Raw genomic sequence first — 26,089 nt, forward strand, 5'->3', positions numbered from 1 at the left:
TCAAAGAACTTTACCATGAAGGACTTGGGAGAAGCATCCTACATTCTAGGTATGAAGATCTATAGAGATAGATCTAGAAGAATGATAGGTCTTACCCAGGGTACATACATCCAGAAAGTGCTTAAAAGGTTTAGCATGGAAAACTCCAAAAGAGGTCTCATACCGATGAGCCATGGAGTGTCCCTTTCCGAAAAAAATGTCTCCTAAGACACCTGAGGAAAGAGATCGTATGAGTAAGATTCCTTATGCTTCAGCAATAGGATCTATCATGTACGCGATGTTGTGTACAAGGCCTGATGTTGCTTATTCAATTAGTGTGACGAGCAGATATCAGTCCAATCCAGGTGAAGACCACTGGAAAGCAGTAAAAAACATCCTTAAGTACTTGCGAAGGACTCAGGACATTTTTCTTGTTTTTGGTGGTGAATCTGAGTTGAAAATAAAGGGTTATATTTGTTGGGTCCCAATGTGTTTGTAGAAGGGGGGGTTGAATACAAACAGTACCGAATAATCGAATTAAATGCGGAATAAAAAATGTGAAACAAAATTCAAGTTAAATAAAAATATTATTAAACTTGAAAGGTGTTACAACAACTGTATCGATTACAAGGTATTAATCTCAAATCAATTATCACAAATCTAGAATAAATTCGACATGAACTTTTTCTATTTTTGCAATAATTAGAATCAAATGCTAAACGCAATTTGAGATTAAGTTCTAGGGATTTTAATCCGCTAGATTGATACACAAGAGCAAGAGAATGATTTCTAGTGGATTGGATTTAACTTTACAATCTAGAAATTTAATCTTGAAGTATGCAGATGAAAAGATGAAATATTTCTTCTTGATTTTCTTTTCTGCCTTGTTTCTTGACTTCTGTGTTCTTAATAATAAGTTGCTGCTTCTCTGCTTCTTTTTAAATCAACAAACGAATAGAATTGACTTGGCATGACAATCCTATAGCTGGCAAGACTTTCGGTGAGATAATTGAATGAACTAGCAAGACAATCTGAATGAACTAGCATGACAATCAGAATGAACTAGCAAGACAATCATCCTCCTAGAGTAACTTTCGGTGTGACAATTGAATATGGCCTAGCATGACAATCGGTATGACAATCCTGATTGTCATGCTAGTTCATTTTCAATTGTCTTGCTGATTTAATGCTTGAATTTAATCCAATTAAACTTCTGAAAATTCCTAAAATTAATTCAGAATTAATTAATCAATTAATTCAATTAATAAATAAATTATTCTTTGCAGATATAATTTATTTTCTTAATTAAATTAGATGAATTAATTAATTAATAGAGAATTAATTCTAGTCTTGAGCAGCAACCATTCTTCTGCAAATCTTCTGAAAATCACTGAAAATTATGAATCAATTCCACCACTTCAACGTTGACACTCGATGTACTGTCTGGTTCATGAGTGACTAACTTCCATGACGTTTCTTCATGTCTTGACTCTGACACTTTGATTTTCTTCAGATTAAATCCTTGTAATTAATTGATACTCTGACGAGATCTCTGTCACTTGATTAAATCCACGATCTTGACTTATATCACTGAGGCATGATCAATTTCTTGAACTTCTTCCAGTGAATTAATTCCTCAAGTCTGTAGATGAACCTTGTCTCTGAATCCTTTGACAGATATTACTTTGCGAGATCTCTCTGATGGTAGTTCCACTATTTACTTATTACATTCTTATTTGAGTTGAGTTGAATCCTCGAATATACAAATAGGTTATGACATATGACTTACAATCTCCCCCTATTTGTTTGTTAGACAATAACACACAAATACCTAGAGGATAACTCAACTAACAAATAAGAAAAAGATATAAACATACATGCAAAGTAAATAGCAGAAAAGTTCTGGATGAGATTTAACATTTTCCAGATTCCAAGTAGATGTTCCTCTAGACTGAACATATCTTCAAGTAGTTCCATCTTCATTTGTACAACCACATTTCCTGTTGAGAAGCCCATATCTCTTGCTTCTCCCCCTATGAGAATCAACTGATTAAAGAAGATCACCTTCGTTTTACCACCTCTCCCGTACAATAGGATCCGCAGATAAAAACCAATGGTACTCCCCTAACAGCTTCTTCCCTTATCAGAAAATCACCTTGTGTTTACCACCTCTCCCGTACAATAGGATCCGTAGTTAGAAACAACAATGGTGTGGTGTAGTGTACATGTAGGATCTTTTTCTTCCTCCCTGCTATTTCTCCCCCTTAGTTGAGGAATCCTCCAAACTATTACTTAAGCTTTTATCTCCCCCTTAAAGAAGGAATGTATGCTGTCGTCTGAAGGAGTTCTCATATTTCACTTGGTTGGAAAAGAAATAACAAGTGTTTCTCTTTCTTCCTCACTGTGAGTGTGTGATTGTGTTTTAGTGTACCTCACATGTGTTTGACTCTTCTCTCCACTCGTGTTTACACTCATTCTCACAAGTGTATCACTCTTTTCTCATAGCTCCATAATCCAGCTGTACCTGCAAGGAAAATCACCTTAGCCATCCTTAAGGAGGTCACAGGTGGTGCAATGGGAGTTCACAAATCCCCATCCTTGTTAAACTCGTCAGATGAATCTGAGTCATAATCTACAAGTTGCTAGTTTCCCTTTTAGGGTTCCAGATTTGAATTCTTGGAAGGTAAACAATGATCCAAAGAATTTAGCATAAAGATCAAAGTTCCCTTCTAATGCCTGTGAAGACATTTCCTTGTAACTCATCAGGTAATATCTGAATCATTGTCAACAAGTTGCCGATCTGCGCCTATGTCAGATCCACTATCCGCAGATGCATCCAGGGGATTTAAGCCTGGGGAGGTAGACACTGACCACTGACATATGGCTTTTGGATCAGTATCCTCTCCTAACACCTGTAAAGGCAATTGGTCCACTAACGAACCTTGAACAATCGAATCTGACCTTAAAATGGTCAAAACTCTTGTTTCCGTCAACTCATCCTTTGTGTGTGTAACCTCTCCTTGTGCATCAAGAATTGATTATATTTGAAGTGGTGACACTACATCGGATACCTTGGCCGACAGGCAAAATTCAATAGACGCACCCTATTGAGAGAATGAATCTAGTAACTGTTTTTGTGCCTTTTCAGCCATTACATCTTTTTGAGAAGATGTATGGGGGCTAGCAGTTGTCTCGGTTTAAATACTACTCATCTATGTAGGAGACAGAGCTACTGGGTTGACTACAAAACCTTCCTTATGTGGTGCACTAGGCACTATCTCCCTCACGCTCATTCATACTACATTTAGTGGTAAGAGAGTGTTGGTTGGTTCTGTTTTTGTGTTTGTCTTTACAGTCTGGGATAGACGTTGTGGGTTTTCAACCTCATGACTGTCAATGAAAGAAAGTCATTGGAGACTGAACCTGTAACACAGAATATATGGTAATAGAGAGAAAATGATTTACAATAGTGATTTCAAAAGATTTTACATGAAATAAGAAATCACTAATGTAGAAAGAAGTTTAATTTTTATTTTTCAATATGAATGAGTTTTTGATAAAACATTGATCACTTAGGGTAAAGTCTAAGTAATTCTCATTCATGTCAAAAGCTTACAAATATCTGCAACATAATGTTAACAAGATATCATTGACCGATACTTGTCAAGTACTTTAGATACTAATTGTTATGTTGCATAAGCAATATACCACTGCACATATAAAACAATATGATTGTGCTTAGTGATAAGAGAGTTATAAATATGACGACTCTACTTATTCATATAAAACTGTAACTGCAGTTAGAGTGCCATACCATGTCCTTGACGATTGCTTGAGCAGTATACTAGTTCATACCAACCTGAAGTGAGATTGTGAAGAAGAAATTGCATAGTCCAATAGATCTGCAGCTGCAAAGTCCATGAACTGTGGTGCACTGACTTCCTCTGTTGACTCACCAAACAGGAGTACACTTGTACACATCTTACTAGAGTACAATTCCAAGTGTAATGTGCAGCAGGTGTCTGATATGTCGTAATATTCTCAAGTCTCGTCACTGGTGCTATATGTTAGATACTGCTTCCTGATAATAACCTAGCACAATATACAAAATTACAATGATAACATTCCCAGCTTGCAAACAGCCATATCCCTCGGATAAACCTTTGCTGTTATCTCCAAAGGTAACCATGGGGCCAGCTTTCTCAACCACATTTGATAGCAGGGCTCTATCTCCGGTCATATGTCTTGATGATCCACTGTCAAGAATCCACACTACCGGTTACACCTCTTTAATGCCCTGCACTACAAATGGATTAGACCTTCTTCGGAACCCAAACTTGGTTGGGCCCGGCATACTTGTAGAATTTTCCTTTGTCAGGCAAAACAACATTTTTAATTTTAATTGTCTCAACTTTCTCAATGACTGAACATTTGACCTTGTAAACAGCCTTAACAAATTTCTGTTTAAGCTTAGGCACAAATGTCTCCTTTCTAGCCTTAGAAGGACTAGCAGTCTTAGACCTATCATGCTTCATGTTATTCACATGCTGACGAGGAGTAGTCTTATCATTAGACACATGCTTACCATTAAAATAAGCATACATCATATTAAAAGCACAAGACATATAATTAGCAACACCACATGCTTTATGAGAGTGATTAACAGCAGGCAATTTATGCATGGTAGACATGGCATTATTGTTATCCAACTCATGTGTGTCTGAGTTAGTCTCAGTTGCTTTCACAACTTTGACTGGAACTTTCGACTCACTTGACTTGGAAACAATCTTCTCATAAGCATGATCCTCAGCACGTATTTCTTCTTGAATAACAGAAGAGGTCGCATCAAATGGTTCAGCAATTGATGCTTTATAGAGGGGTTCATCAACACCCTTAAGCACATGTGGTACTTCCCTCCCTTTAGCACATACATGAGGAGGGGAGTTTATGCCTAATTCTCCAATAGCAGCATTGTAATCATAACCTATTCCAGATGTTTGATTAACAGCTTGCTTACTGTAGAACTCTTTAGCCTTCGAACAAGAATTGAAGTAGGCTCTAACCTTAGTCTCAAGACCGGTGATCTTGTCTTTGAGAATAGTTTCGAGTTTTCTATAACAGTCAACTCTATTCTCTAGAAAAGATACCTGTTCTTTTAATTTGTCTTGATTAATGTGCACAAGTCTTAATTCATTGACCTCTTTCTCAAGGTCTGTGATCTGTAAACTTAACAGTTCATTATCACGACGTGCACAATCTAAGTTACCTCTTAGATGATAAACCATTTCAGCATCAGAAAGTTTTACCTCTATTCTTGACGATGAAGCTTTTCCATCAATAGCCATAAGAGCAAGATTTCCTTCATCTTCATCTTCACTGTCAGTATCATCCCAGCTTCTTCCCTTTGCCAGATAAGCCCTTTCAGAGTTCTTTCTTACTTGCTTTGGCTTTCTACATTCTGTGGCAAAGTGTCCCAACTCATTGCAGTTATAGCATCTAATGGTGCTCCGATCAACCATCCCTGTTTTGTACCCACCACTGCTGGTGTTAGAGGATGAAGATCCACCTTTCTGGAATTTGTTGTAGTTGGACTTGTACTTAAGCTTGGGATTCCTCCTGAATCTGACATGGGAGAATCTCTTGACAATTTGGGCCATTGATTCATCTTCCAATTGCTCCAGCTCTTCCAAGGAATAAAAATCATCACTTGATTGATTTGTAGTAGGAGGATCATATTCTGCTACTAACTCATTTTCCTCACCCTTGGAAAACTGTACCATTCTTTCTAACTGTTGATATTGTTGTTGTTGTTGACCTTCAGCTACAAGTGCAGTAGATGTGCTGACCATTCTATCCTTCCCGTAGACTTCCTTCTGTTGAATCTGCTCCAACTCATAGGTTTTTAACACTCCATAGAGCCTGTCCAAAGAAATCTCACTCAGATCTCTAGCTTCTCTAATGGCAGTGATTCTATGTTCAAGATGAGCTGGCAGTGTTAAAAGGAACTTTTTGTTGACCTCCCTGATTGAATAATACTTTCCATTGATATTCAGGTTGTTGATCAACGCATTGTACCTCTCAAACACTTCAGTAATTCCTTCTCCTGGATTTGATTTGAAATGTTCATATTCAGAGGTTAGGATTTCCAACTTGTTCTCCCGAACTTCCTCTGTGCCTTCATTAATCACCTCAATAGTTTCCCACATGTGTTTGGAATTTTTACAGTTCATCACATGTCTGTTCATCAAGGGATCAAGGGAATCAATTAATATTAATTGAAGGCTGGCATCCAAGGAGGCTTCTTCCTTCTCAGCAGGAGTAAAATCTTCAGGCTCTTTTGGATAGGTTCTAGCTTCAGTAGTCACCACACCATCTATTATTACCTCCGGTTCAATAATCATCGGAGTTTTTATACCCTTCTTTAACAAGTTTGAATATTTGGGATTTGCAACTTGTAAAAATAATAGCATCTTCTTCTTCCACATGATATAATTCTCTTTATCAAATTGTGGAATTTTAACGGTTCCAACTTTATGTGAAGTCATTATGAATTTTTGAATGAATAAAAATTCAAGGAGTTGAAAAATCACAAAAGTCTAGGATCTTGATTTGTTCGTTAATCAGAAGGCTCTGATACCAATTGTTGGGTCCCAATGTGTTTGTAGAAGGGGGGGTTGAATACAAACAGTACCGAATAATCGAATTAAATGCGGAATAAAAAATGTGAAACAAAATTCAAGTTAAATAAAAATATTATTAAACTTGAAAGGTGTTACAACAACTGTATCGATTACAAGGTATTAATCTCAAATCAATTATCACAAATCTAGAATAAATTCGACATGAACTTTTTCTATTTTTGCAATAATTAGAATCAAATGCTAAACGCGATTTGAGATTAAGTTCTAGGGATTTTAATCCGCTAGATTGATACACAAGAGCAAGAGAATGATTTCTAGTGGATTGGATTTAACTTTACAATCTAGAAATTTAATCTTGAAGTATGCAGATGAAAAGATGAAATATTTCTTCTTGATTTTCTTTTCTGCCTTGTTTCTTGACTTCTGTGTTCTTAATAATAAGTTGCTGCTTCTCTGCTTCTTTTTAAATCAACAAACGAATAGAATTGACTTGGCATGACAATCCTATAGCTGGCAAGACTTTCGGTGAGACAATTGAATGAACTAGCAAGACAATCTGAATGAACTAGCATGACAATCAGAATGAACTAGCAAGACAATCATCCTCCTAGAGTAACTTTCGGTGTGACAATTGAATATGGCCTAGCATGACAATCGGTATGACAATCCTGATTGTCATGCTAGTTCATTTTCAATTGTCTTGCTGATTTAATGCTTGAATTTAATCCAATTAAACTTCTGAAAATTCCTAAAATTAATTCAGAATTAATTAATCAATTAATTCAATTAATAAATAAATTATTCTTTGCAGATATAATTTATTTTCTTAATTAAATTAGATGAATTAATTAATTAATAGAGAATTAATTCTAGTCTTGAGCAGCAACCATTCTTCTGCAAATCTTCTGAAAATCACTGAAAATTATGAATCAATTCCACCAGTTCAACGTTGAAACTCGATGTACTGTCTGGTTCATGAGTGACTAACTTCCGTGACGTTTCTTCATGTCTTGACTCTGACACTTTGATTTTCTTCAGATTAAATCCTTGTAATTAATTGATACTCTGACGAGATCTCTGTCACTTGATTAAATCCACGATCTTGACTTATATCACTGAGGCATGATCAATTTCTTGAACTTCTTCCAGTGAATTAATTCCTCAAGTCTGTAGATGAACCTTGTCTCTGAATCCTTTGACAGATATTACTTTGCGAGATCTCTCTGATGGTAGTTCCACTATTTACTTATTACATTCTTATTTGAGTTGAGTTGAATCCTCGAATATACAAATAGGTTATGACATATGACTTACAATATTGACTCTAGTTTTCAATCAGAAAGTGATAGTAAATCCATGTCAGGGTACGTGTTTACTCTGAATGGTGGTGCGATTAGTTGGAAGAGTTCCAAATAGTCTACAACGGCTGACTCCATAGTGGAAGCAGAATATATAGCTGCAAGTGAGGCTGCAAAAGAAGCCATTTGGATGAGGAAATTTGTTTCTGAGTTGGGAGTTGTTCCTAGCGTTGAAGAGCCTATTGTGTTGTATTGTGATAACAACGCAGCAACAGCACAAGCCAAGGAACCTAGGTCTCATAAAATTCCAAACATGTCATGCGGTTCTTTCATCTGATTAGGGAGATTGTTGAAAGAGGAGATGTCAACGTCGAGAGAGTTGACACACATAACAACGTAGCAGACCCACTCACAAAGCCACTTTCTCAAAGTCACTTTGATCGTTATAAAGACAATATGGGTATTAGATACCAGAGTGATTGGCTTTAGTACAAGTGGGAGATTGAAAGAGATATGTCCTAAGTCCAATCATGTATGAGGATTTAGGAATAACTTTTATGTAATCTGTTTTGATTTTATTGATATTAATAAAAGACTTGTTTTGTTTTTATTGCGAGCTCTATCTATTTAAATGTTTAAAGAAGATATACCACAGTTTAGAGTAAAGCTTTTTATGGATTGTGATGAGATCATAATAATGAGACCTAAAAGATGATAACTCTAAACTTAAATAGTTCCTGGTCGTAGGATTACTAACTTGTAATTAATAATCCGCAAAGATCGGTACATACTATGCTTGCTTCATTATGAAGGATGTCTGTTCTCATAGACATTTGTGTGGTGACACTATAGCTAGTATGTAGGTGCTTATTATAGAATAAGTTCACTGAACATGACTCACACAGCTGAACAACTGATGGAGTTCACTCACGTGTCAGCAGTTGTTAACATAGTGATAGTTGTACAAGTATCCTTAGACTTGAGGTCATCATAGTCATCTTGTGTACACTGAATTATGCTTTGGTTTAGTTCTTAGTCTCAAGGGAAAATTATAAGGGCTCTACTGGGTATAGGAATTTGTACACGAAGATAGTGTATGATCAATAAAGGATCTACCCCTTCCAGTGAAGGAAGAGAATGTTCAATGCTGATCCACTTATGTTAGTTCAGGAATCTATGGCCAGAGTGAATGAAATTAGAAAGGAGTTTCTAATTTACATTAAATAGAACTAAGCATAGTGAATGGGAAAGCAAGTGATTAAATAAGATAGGCTTGACACAAGTTTCATGCCTTATATTTAATCGTGACATTGCAGGATAGAAGGAATTAATTGTACGGTAACTACTCACTTAATAGGTTTTTGGTATTCTAAGCAGTGAATTCGTATTATCAGGATAGTCGCGATATGCTGAGAAGTATCCCTCACGATGTAGAATAAATGTGATTAATTAATTAATCATATTTAATGAATTAGAGAATTTATATAAATAATAATAAAATAGTTTTATTATTATTTATTTCTACTACCGGCTTAATATTGAACCTACAGGGTCACACCATAAAAGAGAATGATTTAATGGTGGAGGAATTAAATAATAATGGCTAATAATTATTTATTTATGAAATAAATAATTAATTGGAAAATTTAATAATTGATTAAATGAGATTTAATTGATTATAAATTAATTAAGAAAAGGTTCTTAATATTATTAATTAAGAATTTAATTTTTGGAAATTAAATCAAGAGAGAGAATTATTTCTAAAGTATTTAGAAAAAGGATTAATAATTAAAAGGTGTTTTAATTATTAATGAGAATAATAATGGGTTAATAATAATAATATTTTATGGGAAAATTTTCAGTTGAAAATTTTGCCTATAAATATACTATTATAAACCCTATTTTTGCCTCAACCTAAAAATTTTACAAAACCATAATTCTCTCCACCTCCTCCTTCTCCATTACATCGTTTTCTTGGTGGATATCGGTGGAGTGCTTCATAATTGAGGAGCAGCTGCTAAGGATCTCCGCTCGTGGTTCTTGGATCGCTATTAAAGACCTCCATCTTTCCATTAATGTAAAGCTTCTTAATCTAAACATATTGAACTACGAATTAAATATTATTTTTTGCATGGATCCTGCGGAGGGTTTCAGTTTTTTTTTTAAGATTTAAATTTACGTTTCGTTGCGTTTATGTGCTAAAAATCCTTCAGCTCATTCCTGAAGCCGGAGGTCTTAGTGTTGGGAAATCCATGCCCTACTTTCCCACACTGGAAACACATCACGTTGGGTCAGTTATAGTTATTGGCGAGGTGTCCTATTTGGTCTCCCTTGTAGCATTTTAGAGGGACCCTTTCCTGGGCACACACTTTGAGGTGTTTCTTCCCACATGTCCAGCAGTCTGGTATGGGGGCGCGGGGTTGACTGTGAAATATCCCTCTAGATTGTCCGCCGCCCTGGCCAACACTCTCACTCGGGGCCTTTCTAAACCCTGGGCCACTCGCAGGTTGATACACCACTCCCCTAACAAACCTGCTCGGAAGGCTCCTATTCCCGGTTCCTCATACTCCTTGACTTCTTATCTTCTTTTTCCTACTTTCCTTCTCTTTCAAACTCTACTCACTACCTGCTTCAAAAATCGAGGCCTTCTGCACTGTGGTGGCATAATGGCTCTAACATCGCCACTCGGTTCTGAATTCATTATTTCAGACCAAGCTGAAACCTTCGCGCCTTCTTCTCTTCCATATTCACGAATTCCGGTATAAACAGTGACAACTCCATAAATTTGGCCTCGTACTCCGCCACTGTCATTCTATCCGATTTTAACTCTAGAAACTTGATCTCCATCTGAGTCTCCATAAACCCAGGGGAGTACTTCTCTAAGAACAACCACGTGAATCTATCCCATGGGATCACTGCATCAGTCTCAAGATTACGCTTGGACTCCCACTAATAGTTAGATTCCCCCTTCAGCATGTAAGTGGCGAAGATGGTCTTGTGTCACTCTTCGACACCTAGTATCTCGAAAGACTTATCTATCTCCTTAAGCCAGGCTCGTGCCTCCACGGGGTCGGCAGATCCTAGAAACTCTGGTGATTTGAGGGGCTTAAACACCCTGAAGGCGGTAGCAACAGTTTGTTGAGCAACATGTGGCGGTGGTGGAAGGGGTTGTTGGTTTAGATTTGCCCTTAAAAGATCCATAAATTCATTGATGGGGTTTCCCCCTTGGTGAGTATCCTCAGCCTCTTTTTCCATATATTCTTCTTCTTCGAATTCATTAAAGTCTAAGTCTTCTTCACTTTTCTCATTTAAAACATGGTCAGGTTCGTCCTGCCTCTGATCAACAGATTTTGCGGGTTGAGCCCTAGTTCCTCTTCTACGGGGTGGCATCGTTCTGATCATAAAAATGGTGTTAATATAGTTGCATATATTTTGTATTTTGATTAATTCATTTATACATACGCATGCATTTAAATATTTGGCATGCTTTCATCGTGGGGGTAATAATAAAGTAAAACTATTTCTTAACAACTGATAGATAATATATAACAAGGTCTCCCAGACTATGTCTTGGGGTGAAATATATATGCCCTGAATACAAATTACCGAATACATAATTCCTTAATACTGAATATCAAATACATAAACCGGACACCCTGGAGGGCTAGGAATGCTATCTACTATCAACTATCCTAACAAAATTGGTGACAAGTCTCCTAGCCCTTACAAGGTCCATATACATCTATTGCGCTCCCCAATCTGTGTCACTGCGCGTGAGGTCTCTGACCCTCCTCATCGCTCCAGCCGGCATCAACTCAACATCGACTACCAGAATGTATCCTCCTAAAACAGTCATCCTCATCTGCACCCGAGTGCGGAGCTCAATCCTGTCAATCTCTCAGCGAGCTAAGGTCGGGGAAGCAACCCTAAAGTCCCTAGGGTACCCAAGTCTAGTAGCTCTCTCAGCGGATAATGCCTGACGTAGCTCCACAATGCGGGCAGACGCTGAAGTGATCTCAACATTCAGCTGAGCCATAATCCAATCATGAATACTACGCTGCAGTCGATGCCATCGTCCGAGGGCTCCTCGACATCATCTGCTATAGGGGTAAGGAAGTCAGTCTCATCCTCCGTGGGATCCTCGGTAGGGTCATCCTCTGAGTCATCAACAGGTGGGTCCTCCGGCTCAGGAGTAGGGTCGCGCTAAAATGGCATAACGTCCTCAACAGGGTCAACCTTCCTCATAGGCTCCAATGGTACTGACACAATAGGAAAGGTGTTACGAACTTATAGTCATGATTCCCTTGAGGGTAAAACTGTTAAAACTACACCATGCAGTCTGATTATGAACTTAATTTGAGTTCTAATTGATTATTAATATTCTTATGTCTACGTATTTTATCTCCTATCGTTTCCAAGATTTGATAACCTAAGGCTCTGACACCATTTCTGTGACGCCCCAAATCCGGGGTCGGGGATTTAGGAGGCCACGCCATCTTGAATCCTGTTTAAACACTTATCTTTGCACAACATTGTATATATACTCATAAATCTACAACCCTACCCTTATCAACACACACACACACTTACAGGTTATTATCTTGGAAATGAACAATGCAGTAGTAGAGTTATTAAATCCGCAAGGTGATAGTTATGACAGACCAAAAGTAATTAAGTCTTCCCATGAGTGTAACCTTTATTTAAGGTTAGACTGGCGGATAAATATATATTTCTTCATTACTACCTTACATAAGTCATACTTATATATAAGCCGGACTAAAAATAACTGAAACCCAATCCAGTTTATACAGTCTACCTGTGGCACTGCACCAAACAATCTACGAAAAAGCTAGTCATTTACTACTCGCTTCCAGGCTATGAGCTATCTAACCGACATTTTGGCTCACTGTTGTGTTGTGTCATTTTAAGAAAACAAGTGTGAGCTTTAATTCCCAGCATAATAATTTACAGTACGAAAAGACTTTACAAGAAATTTATATCAGATTTCGTATATAGACATATGTTTGTTTAAAGTAATTTTTCTTGGTGATACACACCTCTTTTCAAAACACTTCTTTGACTGACTTATTAGTCTACAAATACCTTAATGGTAAACCCAACACCTAGGCTTGGATAACGATATTGCACCTCAATTCCAATTGGAAGAATATGACATTTACCGGAGCCACCGCATATGATGATCAGTCATAATAAGGGAATCTATAACCTTTTCTACTAGTCGAAAGACGACACCTTCGTATTCCGGTTATCACCCTGGCCTCATTCGGGTTATGTGTCCCATTTCGGGTATGCACACACTTCACAGGTTCCTGAGTACACAGAGTACCTTCGCCTGCGGTACCTTTGGTAGTCTCCTCAGTACTTATAGTACTAGAGTCTACCCCTCCTAGTCCTTTGAAGAATCCTATCATATCCCAAGAACTCGAACCTCATCGAAGTTCTCCAAGCATTTTGCTTGTTAATAGGCACATCTCATCTTGTATATATATATATATGTACTTCTAAGAATTTTCGGAGGGAGTACTAAGATAATGTGAGTTGACCATTTTCAACAGATAAATAAATGAGGGGAAGTTTCTTGTGACACTATTGTCAAAATATTTAAAATACGCCGAGATAATATTTTTCGACGATCCGAAAGTATTAGAATGATTTTTTGAAACTCAGAGGATATTAAAAAATAGGTTTTATGATTTTTAAATCATATTAAATTATTTGATAAATATTTAATAATTAAATAATAATTATTAAATAATTAAACATCGAATAATTTTACTTTAAATGAATATTTGAAATAACATTTCTCAACTAATTTATGTTTAACTATAATGATATTAAATAATTGTATTTAAAATAAAATAAACATCGGAGAATACATCTCCTATTTAAATGAATATCTAAAATAATATTCATTATTCGAGTAATTAAATATAGTTGAGGGAATACGGTCTTTGGAAATCGTTTTAAATGAATTGAGGTAATTAATATTTCACAAGAGGACATCGAGTCCCTTGGATTAAAATATCTATAGACTTTTAACCGTCTAAAACATCTCCGGGATGATTCCCGGGTTTGTACTTTATAAAAGCTGACCGACTCTCGGTCTTACAACTTATACATCACGCTCTACCATAGCGTTAAAATATTCTACGATATACTCATCGTGAACTTAATCATTATCGATACACAAAAACTTGTATTTTACTATAATGGCAAATATGGCATTTATACAAAAGATAGTAAAACAATCTTTACTGTATAACGGTATATGGAGTCAGGTTCGTAAACTTGCCTGGGTATTTCGAGGTGGAGGGCGCTCTAGAATTTGTTCGAAAATCTAAAATCAAAAAAATTATCATTCCGTTAGATTCTATTTGTATTTATCGTCACTTGGTAAATACGCAATACTTCTAATCAATTTTGTGACGGCCTCAACCCTAGGGTCAGGAGTTAACGTCACCAACAGAAAAAATAACAAATATAATATAATCCCATTCAATATTAATACATAACCACGACGCCTTTACCAAGATCTTTTCCAGGTTTAAGTATGACTTATATTACCACTAATATAAAACCAACTTATTACCAACAAGCCTGACACAACTAACTTAATACAGCAACTCAACAGACCATCTCCGTTCCGACACAACTACCTCAGAGGAGCCTGGTACGGAAGGAACTGGAACGCTGCCCTGACAACAATGACAAGATCTCCTAGCTATCTGCAATGAATTTACAAAACATTATGCAAGGGTGAGCAATCAATTGCTCAGCAGTACCACTATATGAATAACAAGTAAAACAATTTATGATAAAATAATTATAGGAACAGAATTCATAACTTGTTACAAAATAAGTAAAACAGTATGTAAACTGGATATCAACAACTAGCATGTTCTGTAAAACAATATCATCAGTCGTGTGCTATGTGTAAATACCATATCAAATTTTAGCATGCTATTTTCATTTCCAAACCACTATTCCATTTCTAGAACCACAAATTCATTTATTCTGTTACGGGAACCACAAAACCAAATCAGATATGTAATGGATATATGAAGACAACTGATCAGGCTATCAACACCAGACGGCTCCATCTGCCTTCCCATAAACCTATTCCGGAATTCAGAGACTAGCTAGGTCTCTGACCTACTGGACTAATCAGTTATGTAATGCGCACAACTGAGTTAGCCTCTTACGCAACCTCAATAGGCCACTCTGGCCCCTAGGTACCTTTTGAAGTTACTTTTCCGTAAAACATATTTAAAACAATTAGTTATAAACACAGGGATGCGTAACTTAAAACATTTTTGTTCCTGTACGAGAATAAAACAACAATTCATTCATATATACTGAACCATAAAAGTATGGTCATGGGCACTTGCCTTGCAGGGCTTTACAACTATTACTGATCGACCTTGGACCGACTCAAACGCTCGGGCTTTATCGCCTAACTAGTAGACTATCCTGGATCCGACTTCAACACTCAGGTCCTTCGATTGAAACCTTGCTGAGCTTATCGATTGATCACTAGGCTATCCTTAGTCCAACATCAACTCTCAAGTTTTCTGACAAGAACCTACAGAGTCGAAATACCCTATGTTAGACAACCAGTTATGCCTGACATATCCTCGATATAATTTCTACCCGAACGATAAAAAACCCGACTCGTATGTATATGTATAACTATAACTCACTTAACAATTAGGGTTCACGCATACATAATTTGGTTCAATAATTTTTGTCAGGAAAATAACTATATCTGTTGTTTCGTAAAGTAGGATTTTTATCTATTTATAATATGTTTTATCACAATATGCAAGTAGGTTCATGTTAGGCCTCAATGATACTATAGAAGGGGGTTGAATATAGTATCTACAATCAGTTCGATTATAAACACAAGTATGTAACAGAAAACAAGTTTATTCAATATATCAAACTCTGTTACAGTAGGTTTAATCTACTATCTCCGTGATATATGATATCACTAAGAGCTTCTAGGGTTACAATGAATAATATTCTCGTGAATGATAATACTTATAGTGTAAACCCTAATCTGTGTTTATATACTACATAGTTACAACATATCTCCTAATTAATATGATATGTTCTGTTTCCTAAAATACACCACTCAGAGATTATCTACTGTAGTCCTTTAGCTGTATAACTCTCCAAGCATATCTTCTTTTATTTAATTCAGATCATCTCCTGTAAATCAGCCGCTTTCATCCCTGAAGTGTATCCGCACTTAAGTTCTGATGTAAGTCCTAATGGCTTAAGTTCTGATAACTTCCTGTCTTCAGTAAGTTCTGATTTCCAGTTAAGTTCTGATAATAAGTTCTGAAAATAAACAAATTAGATTAGACATGACATCACAAATATATCTAACAATCTCCCCTAACTTGTAAATTATAAATATATACAAGTTTATAGATTTGATGATGTCAAAAACATTCAAGTACAAATGCAATGAGAGTTTATATGCACAACTATATACAACTTACAGTCCATGCAGCTTTTACCAAATTCACTAAATCAGCCTGAATCCAAAATGATTCCTTACAAAGTTTGATACCATTTTGGTCTCTGCATTTCTTTTAACTTCAAGTAACTGAGCTTTGACTTGCTCCAGTTCTTCATCTTCAGTATCACTAATCTGATATATGGCAGCTCTGAGTGAAGAAATTGGAGTTTTTTCAAGTCCATCTCCCAGTCTGATTACCCTTGGATGTGTAGAATCTTCATTATAGTATAAGCGTCTTCCTTTCAGAAATACTTCTACCTTGGCAGAATTCTTCCTCATAGGAATTTCTCTTCCATCATCCTCAGTCATCATTGGAGTACACTCTATCATTCTTGCACCAGAAATTCTGAGTAAATCTCTTATTGTCTTCAGAATATTTTCTGACCATTTACTGGTACCATCAGAATTTACCTCCAGTAGATAATAAATATATTGGAGCTCTTTGATAGATTTCTTCAGCACATCAGATTCAGATAATCTATAAGTTCTGCCATCAATCAGAAATAAGATCAATTTCTCTTTTACTTCATAATCATCATGAGTATCCATCACTACTTGAGCAGAAAACACTTTATCAAGGTGCTTCTGTGTGATCTCTTCAAATGGCTTGTCAGTCAATGTGAATGGATCTCTAATATCAACTTCTATCCCATTCTGAAATTTCTCTCTGTCAGAACCTAATCCAGAAGTGTCTCTAGCTTGCTTGGCTTTTACCCCAAATGCTGCAAGTTGATTCAACATCTGATTTGTCTTAGGCTGAACTGGAATAGACTTGTTCCATAACAGCTTCTTCTTGTCTTCTAATGTTAAGCTGTCTATGTCAACCTGAGCAGTGTCAGAGGTTGATGTCTTGATGAATTGGTCAGGATTTGCAGTTTTATGTATATCTTGTTATTCTGAAATATTTTCAGGATTTATTAAGTTCTTAACTTCTTCACTCTGAACAACTTGATCTATGTCAGAGGTTGTCTTAGATTCTTCTATCATCCTCTTTCTCTTCAGAGTTTCAACTGTTTCATCTTCAACAGCAGTATCATCAAAGACTTGAACCATATTGCACATAGGATCCATCATAATTTGAGGAATCTTCATCTTCTCTTTCTTGAGTGTCTCCCCAACTTTTCCTTTTACCTTGTCTTTAGGATCAGTAGTAGTTTGAGATCTAGTCCTTGATCTAAGAATCTCTATGGCAGATCTTTCTCTTATCACAATCCCCTTTTCTTTTGGCCTTGGTGGCTTTTTAGCATCAGAAGCTCTTGACTTGGGTTTGCTCTTCTCAGCAGCAAATTTAGCTTCTTCTTTTCTTAATTCCTCTAAATTCACTCCTGGATTATCCTTAAGGAATAGTCTCTTGACCAATTCTTCATCAACAGATTGAATTTTTGGATCTTTGTAGAAGAATGTTACTTTCTTTCCTTTGAATTTTAAAGCCTGCAAAAACTTCTGTGACTCTTGGCTTCCAGCTTGGACTATCACATCAGAAGTAGTTGTCAGAATTTAATCATCAGTATTTGAAGTATCAACATTTGTGATCAACAAAGGAACATCCTGATCTGTTGGCTTCTTTCCTTCCTTATTCCTCCCTTGCATAGTAGATCTATCAGAACTTTTCTGTTGAGTGGGAATTTTGCTCAGCTGCTTCCCTTGACTCTGACCTCTACTCTTTTTAGAGTTTCCGTGGTCATCTTCATGATCATCCTTTTTCTTCAATGTTTGGCTTGGTGAGCATTTGACCTTAACTACCTTCTCCCCCTTTTTGGCATCATCTGTCAGGAGTAGAGAAAGAAGGAGTTCCACTGAAGATTGGATCTCATTTAACTGAATCTGTTGAGCAGCTTGATTTTGTAATACCTCATCCAGTTGGGCCTGTTGCTTGGTTTGAACTTGCTCAATAGCATCCACTTTTTCTTGAATTGGTCTGATAAACCTCTTCTTGTCTAGTTTGTACATCATGTCTAGCTTATCAGTTGTTTCCTGAAGTTTATCAAACTTTGCATGAGTCTTAGAATGTTGACCTTGTAGAGTTCTTGTACTGAGAGTAGTGACCTTTAGTTGATGCTTGAAGTCAGAACTTGTCAGCAACTCATCAACTTTTGAGACATGTTCTGTCAGAACATATGGGCAGGGAATAAAATCAGTATCATTCCATTTATGTATCCACTCAACCCCTCTAAAGGTTTCCTCCCATGGAACTGGAGCAACCACTTCCTCAAACTGAAATAATGCCTCTTTTCATGTAGGCACTGTAGTGTTTACTGGAGCTGACTCTCCAGAACTTGCTAGAATCTCCTCATCTTCAGATAACACCAAGGTGTGTGTGACTGTAGGAGACTCTGAATCATCTTTGTCTAAATGCTGATCTTCAGTTCCAAGATCAAGAATTGGTGTTGTTGGTAGCTCAGCCTATAAAATTAAAGAATTAACAGGAGTTGGCTGTTTTGTAGTTGGAGCTTCCAGATAGAGAACAGTAGGTATATTCAAATGATGAATATCTATTTCAGGACTTGTCTCTTGTTCTTCAACATCATTTGTAGCTTTGATTGGAGAGTGAGGTGGAGAATTTACAGATTCTTGTACAGGTTCTGCTTTGTGGACTTCAGGAATTTCAGATTCCTGAATCAGAACTTCTTCAGATGCTGGTAGGGCTTCAATCACAATAGGTTCTGATAAGATCAGAGATTCCTGATCCCCTTCCTCCGCATCCTCATATTGAGTTTGTGCAATATGCACACCTGCTCTTGTCTTCCTCAATTTTGATCTTCTAGATGGAGGGGTGACATGATCTGTATCAGAATGTGAAGACCTCTTTCTTTTCTAAATGCCATAAGCTTCAGCTGCTTTCTCCTTCTGAAGAGTTGACTCTTCAGCTTCTACTGTCACAGGTTCTGATGCAGGAACCTGACCTGTTCTTCCTCATCTGATTCATCTCTCAGAATCAGCCTTCTCTTTCTCTTGAGGTTTTGGGTCTGGAGGATGTGTCATATTTTACAACTGACACCTTTTGAGAAGTACCAGAGGTTGGTTTGGTTTTGGATTTGCATCAGAACTTGACTATTATCAGAATTTAATGGTCATCAGAACATGGCTTCTGTACTCAAAAAGTGAATGGTCGTGTCTGTGTTTCTTCACAAAAATACTGACTGGTTTCTTAACAATTTAATCATCAGAACATAATCAAAACTTGTCCTCAGAATTTATGCAGATAATACTTAACTGTTTATCAGAATCAACTTAATCACCACAGTAATTTTCATCATTCAGATGGAGTGATAGTGTGTGTATGTGCAAATGATCAGATAAAGATTAAAGTCTGATAAACTTCAGTATATCTTAGAAATAAGGCATAACTAAGAAAAATGCTTAAAATATGTCCTGAATTGTGAAGTCTACTGTAGAATAAAGTTATGCAAGAATCCACCTCAACTATTTGTGCTTATTTTATGCATCTTTTGAAATTCTTTTGACAAGGGCTTCTCAGTGTAAATGAGTTACAACTGCCATCAGAATTAATGTTGTTATCAGAATATTTCTCCAGTAATCAGAGAATGTGAAAAGTCGCCAAGAAAAAATTTGCTTTTCTAATGCATATAACTTAGTACCAGCAATGCACTTGGATCTTCCCTTTCACATAAATTACTCTAGATCTCAAAGCAGTGCCTGATTTCAATTTTTTTTCTTCAGATAAGTGAGGCTTATCAAGCATATATTTCATCCTTAAGATTTACTGACATCAGAATTTGATAGATAAGAAGCAATAATCTAGTTTGTGACTTAGTAATAAGATACAGGAAGTAAATTTTACTAAGATCAAAATCAGAATTTGCTTGTGTCATTGATTTCCACATAAATAACTAATTCAAGCATGGGATACATAGTTTGTTAAAGACTACTAAGTCAACATGTAACAAAATAATCCTCATTGGATTGAATAGTCAAAGAACATTCAAAACACCTTCAGAGTTTATAGAATCATATCAGATAATAAGTAGTGTTTAATATGTTACAATTTAAGCACATATTACATTGAGATAAGAAAATATGTAAACACTGATCATAAAGTCTGATGTATGAAAACAAAAACTAAACAGATTTTGAGAAAGAACCTTAAACAATTCCAAGTTCATTTACCAGTCTTGTAAAAGTAGCTTCACATAGTGGTTTTGTGAAGATATCTGCTAGTTGTTGATCTATTGGAACAAAATGCAATTCCACTGTACCTTCCATCACATGTTCCCTTGTGGTACCTAATGCTGATGTGCTTTGTCATTGAGTGTTGAACTGGATTTCCTGTCATATCAATAACACTTTGATTATCACAATAAATAGGTATTTTAGAAAATTCTAACCCATAGTCCAGTAACTGATTCTTCATCGAAAGAATCTATGCACAACAGCTTCCTGCAGCAATATATTCTGCTTCTGCAGTTGATGTGGACATTGATTTCTGCTTCTTGCTAAACCAAGAAACCAATCTGCCTCCAAGAAATTGGCAGCTTCCACTAGTGATTTTCCTGTCTATTTTGCATCCTGCAAAATCTGCATCTGAGTAACCTATTAGCTTAAAATCTGATTCCTTAGGATACCACAATCGTAGATCAGCTGTACCCTTAAGGTACTTGAAAATTCTTTTCACAACTATTAGATGAGGTTCTCTTGGATCAGTCTGAAATCTTGCACAAAGACAGGTGGCATACATGATATCTGGTCTACTTGCAGTTAAATAGAGTAAAGAGCCAATCATACCTCTGTAGTTAGTAATATCTATTAATGCTCCAGTATCTTTATCTAACTTGGTGGCAGTGGCCATGGGAGTTGATGTAGTAGAACTGTCTTGCATTCCAAATTTCTTGAGTAGATTTCTGGTGTACTTAGATTGACTGATAAAAGTACCTTCTTCAGTTTGTTTGACTTGAAGCCCCAGAAAATAACTCAACTCTCCCATCATACTCATTTGATATCTTGACTGCATTAACTTGGAAAATCTTTCACAAAGTTTTGTATTTGTGGAGCCAAAGATGATATCATCAACATATATCTGTACCAAAAGTAAGTCCTTTCCATGGTTGATGTAGAATAAATTCTTGTCAATTGTGCCTCTGGGAAATCCACTTTCGAGAAGGAATTGAGCCAGAGTCTCATACCATGTTCTAGGAGCTTGCTTAAGGCCATAAAGTGTTTTGTCAAGCCTATAGACATGATTTGGAAATTTTGGATCTACAAAGCCTGGAGGTTGTTTAACATATACCTCTTCTTCCAATTCTCCATTGAGAAAAGCACTTTTCACATCCATTTGAAAGACTTTAAACTTCTTGTGAACGGCATAAGCCAAAAAGATTCTTATGGCTTCCAATCTAGCAACTGGAGCAAATGTTTCATCATAGTCAATACCCTCTTATTGAGAGTAACCTTTAGCAACCATCCTTGCTTTGTTTCTTGTAATTGTGCCATCATTGTCAGTTTTATTTCTGAACACCCATTTTGTACCAACAATTGATCTGTCCTTTGGTCTTGGTACTAGGGTTCAGACTTTATTTCTTTCAAATTCATTTAACTTTTCTTGCATTGCTTGCACCCAATCAGCATCTTGAAGAGCTTCATCCACTTTCTTTGGTTCAGTCTGAGATAGAAAGGAATGATAGAGACATTCATTTGTTATTGATGTTCTAGTTCTAACATCTGCATCAGGATCTCCAATTATTAAGTCAGGTGTGCGTGATTTAGTCCACTTCCTTGCAGATGGAAGTTTATCTCTAGAACTGGATCCTCCCCCATGATCCATGTTGTCTCCATCAGCATTTTCTGATGCTCCCCTGAAGTTATGCTCTCCTAGATTCCAGAATTTGAGTTGAATCCTTCAGGAATTAAAGAATTAGAGTTTCCAGAATGTCAGAATTTGGCTCATCAGAACTTGATGAATCAGAACTTGAAGAGTCAGTGACTGGTTCTGATGCTTCTTGAGAGTCTTGAGATGTGGTATGATCATCAGCTTGCTCCCCCTAAACAGGTGCATTTTCCTTTAAAGTAGTTACCACAGTTTCAATGATATCAGAATTTAACCCGTCAGAACTTACAGGATCAGGATTTAGGTCATCAGAATTTACAGAATCAGAATTTACATCTTCATTTTCAAATCTCAGTTGATCATAATCATTGAAATCTTCAAGTCCAGTAATCTTTTTATCATCAAAAGATACATTGATAGATTCCATTATAACCCTTGTTCTTAAATTGTAGACTCTGAAGCCTTTTGTGGAAAGTGGATATCCAACAAAAATTCCTTCATCAGCTTTTAGATCAAATTTTGACAGCTGTCCAGGATGAGTCTTAAGAACAAAACACTTGCATCCAAATACATGAAAGTATTTCAGATTTGGCTTCTTTTTCTTTACCATCTCATATGGTGTTTTTCCATGCTTTTTTATGAGTGTAGCATTATGTGTAAAATAAGCAGTCTGCACAGCTTCAACCCAAAAATAGGTTGGTAGCTTTGCTTCATTAAGCATAGTTCGTGCAGCTTCAATAAGAGTCATGTTCTTTCTTTCTACAACTCTATTCTGCTGTGGAGTTCCAGGTGCAGAAAATTCTTACTTTATTCCTTGCTCTTTACAGAACTCTTCCATGATTGAATTCTTGAACTCAGTTCCATTATCACTTCTTATTATTTTAACAGAATCTTTGACTAACTTATCCAGCTGTCTGACATGATCAGTTAGAGTGGATGCAGTTTCATTCTTCTTGTGCAAGAAATACACCCAAGTGTATCTTGTGAACTCATCCACTATAACCGTAGCATATTTCTTCTTTGCAATAGACATGACATTTACTGGACCAAATAGATCAACATGCAGTAAATGATAAGGCTCAAGAATTGAGGATTCAGTTTTGCTCTTGAATGAAGATTTTCTTTGTTTTGCCTTTTGACATGAGTCACAAAGACCATCAGGAGCAAATATTGATTTTGGCAGTCCTCTCACAAGATCTTTCTTTACTAGCTTATTTATGTTGTTGAAATTTAAATGAGAGAGTCTCTTGTGCCAATTCCAGCTTTCTTCAATTGATGTTCTGCTTAACAGATAGATTGCAGAACCATCAGAATTTATTGAAAGTCTGGCTTCATATATGTTACCATGTCTATAACCTTTCAGAATCACTTTGCCTATGGAATTACTTACAACTTCACAGTGTTCTTCAAAGAAATCCACATGATAACCTCTGTCACAGATTTGACTCACACTTAGCAAATTGTGTTTAAGTCCTGAGATAAGAGCTACTGATTCAATTATGACATTCCCAAGATTGATATTGCCATATCCCAGAGTCTTTCACATGTTTCCATCTCCTTAAGAAACTCATGGGCCAGCTTTCTCCACAAAGTCTGATAGCAGGGCTTTATTTTCGGTCATATGTCCTGAACATCCACTGTCCAGAACCAGGATGTTTTTCTTGTTGTCCTGCAATCACAAAGTCCACTATTGTACAAACTATGATATTCCTTATAAGTATAAATAGAATGCCATAAACTACCACAATGAAAACAAGGATTTTATGGTGTAAACCTAACAGATTGACTCTTAACTCCTGATCTAGGAGGTAAAGAGTTTATATCTTTATTTTTCTTGCAAAAAGAAGCAAGATGGTTAGAGTTTCCATAATTATAGCATTTCTTTCTAGGATCATTGGGAACAAGCATATAATTATTACTTTTATTCACTCCTTCCTTTCCATTCCTATTTTTCCTAGCTTCCTTTACCTTGTTCACATTTTTAATCTCTTTTAGCTTATACTAAAGCTGCTTTTTTGTCATTAAGCCAATATTTACCAAAGCTGGTTTATCCTGTTTTAATTTGTCAGAAGTTGAACTTTCTTTGACTTCGGTTTTAGAGTCTTTCATCGCTTCAGAATCAGACACAACAGTTTTTGTAACAAATTTAACAGGATTTACCTTTGGCTTTTCAGTCTGTTTAATAATAATTGGCTTAATTTGCAAAGTCTCTTTCTCACTTTTACCATCTTTATAACCTAACCCCTCTTTCTAGTTTCCACTACTTAGAATATTCTGAGTTGTTTTGCCTTAGTTAGTCCAAGTCCTGATGATTTCTCTTTCTTTTTCTAATTCAGTTTTTAGATAATCATTCTGTTTAAGCAATTCATTCTTAACATACACAAAATTATCTCTCTCTGTCTGAATAGTGTTCATCTTGACTAACTCTTCTTCAAGATAACTATTTCTGTTTTTATACTTTAAATTTTCAGATTTTAATCTTTCATTCTCTAAAGTCTGATCTCTATAGATAACATAAATGTTTTTCAGAAATAATATCAACTTAGTAATATCTTCTGTATGAAAAGCAAGAGTTGATAGAGGTACCTTTAGTTCAGCAGCATCAGAACTGCTATCAGCATTTGCCATCAAGGCATAATTCACCTCTTCTTCAGATTCTGAAGTGTCTGCCCAGTTTTTCTTCTTTGTGATAAGTGCCTGACCTTTATCACCTTTTCCTTTCTTGCAATCAGGAGAATTGGCCTCTTTCACCACAATTGTAGCATTTCACATTTGAGTTGTCTCTTCTGTCAGACTTTCCTCCTTTGTCTTCAGTCTTTCTGAACCCTTTCTTGTCAGAATTTCCACCTTTTCGGGAAAACTTCTTACCCTTTCTGAATTTCTTGTAAGCTATCTTTGTGATACCCTTCACCATAAGAGCACACAGTTGCATCATCTCTGCATCAACATCCACTTCAGATAAATTTTCAGGTTCTGAATCATCATCATCAGAATCTGATGACTCTAAATCAGACTGTATAATGAGAGCCTTTCCTTTTGCCTTCCTAGAGACAATTGGCTTCTCTTCAGTCTTTAAAGCAACTGTATTAGACTTCCCCCCATGCCACTTCTTTCTTTGCTCCATCTCAAGTTCATGAGTCTTGAGCATCCCTTAGATTTCATCAAGAGACATATCAACAAGTTCATAGTTGTCTCTTCTTGTAGTAGCTTTCAAATCCCACTTTTCAGGAAGAGTTAGTAAGAATTTCAGATTTGAATCTTCTGGATCATATTCCTTATCCACCAGTGACAGATCATTTAACAGCTTTGTGAATCTGTCATATGTATCAGTTAGTGACTCATCAAATTTTAAGTCAAAGTGCTCATACTCTTGTGTGAGTATTGTCTTCCTGTTCTTTTTGATGGCATTGGTTCCTTGACATCTCACTTCCAATGCATCCCAGATTTCTTTTGCAGTCTTGCATCCAATCACCCTGTTTGACATGACATTGTCAAGTGCACTATGAAGCAAGTGTCTTACTTTTGCATCCTTTCCTAGTGAAAAGATGTCTTCAGTGGTGAGTTCTCTCTTTTCTTTGGGAATCATCTTCTGTGGCTCATTCCTAACTGCAACAGAAAGCTTTGTGGGCTTGTGTGGATCATCATAAATTTTGTCTAAATATTTTGGATCTGTAGCTTCCAGAAACATGGCCATCTTTACACTCCATACAGGGTACTCAGACACCCTAAGCATAGGAACCCTGATGGTTTCATATCTACTGGTGTTTTGAATGGGTTGAACCTTTGCAGATTCTTGAGGGTCTGGTATTTTTGCTTGATCAGACATGATTGATTGTTTGTT

This window comes from Apium graveolens, chromosome 10 (assembly GCF_009905375.1).
Source record: "Apium graveolens cultivar Ventura chromosome 10, ASM990537v1, whole genome shotgun sequence".
Lineage (NCBI taxonomy): Eukaryota > Viridiplantae > Streptophyta > Magnoliopsida > Apiales > Apiaceae > Apium > Apium graveolens.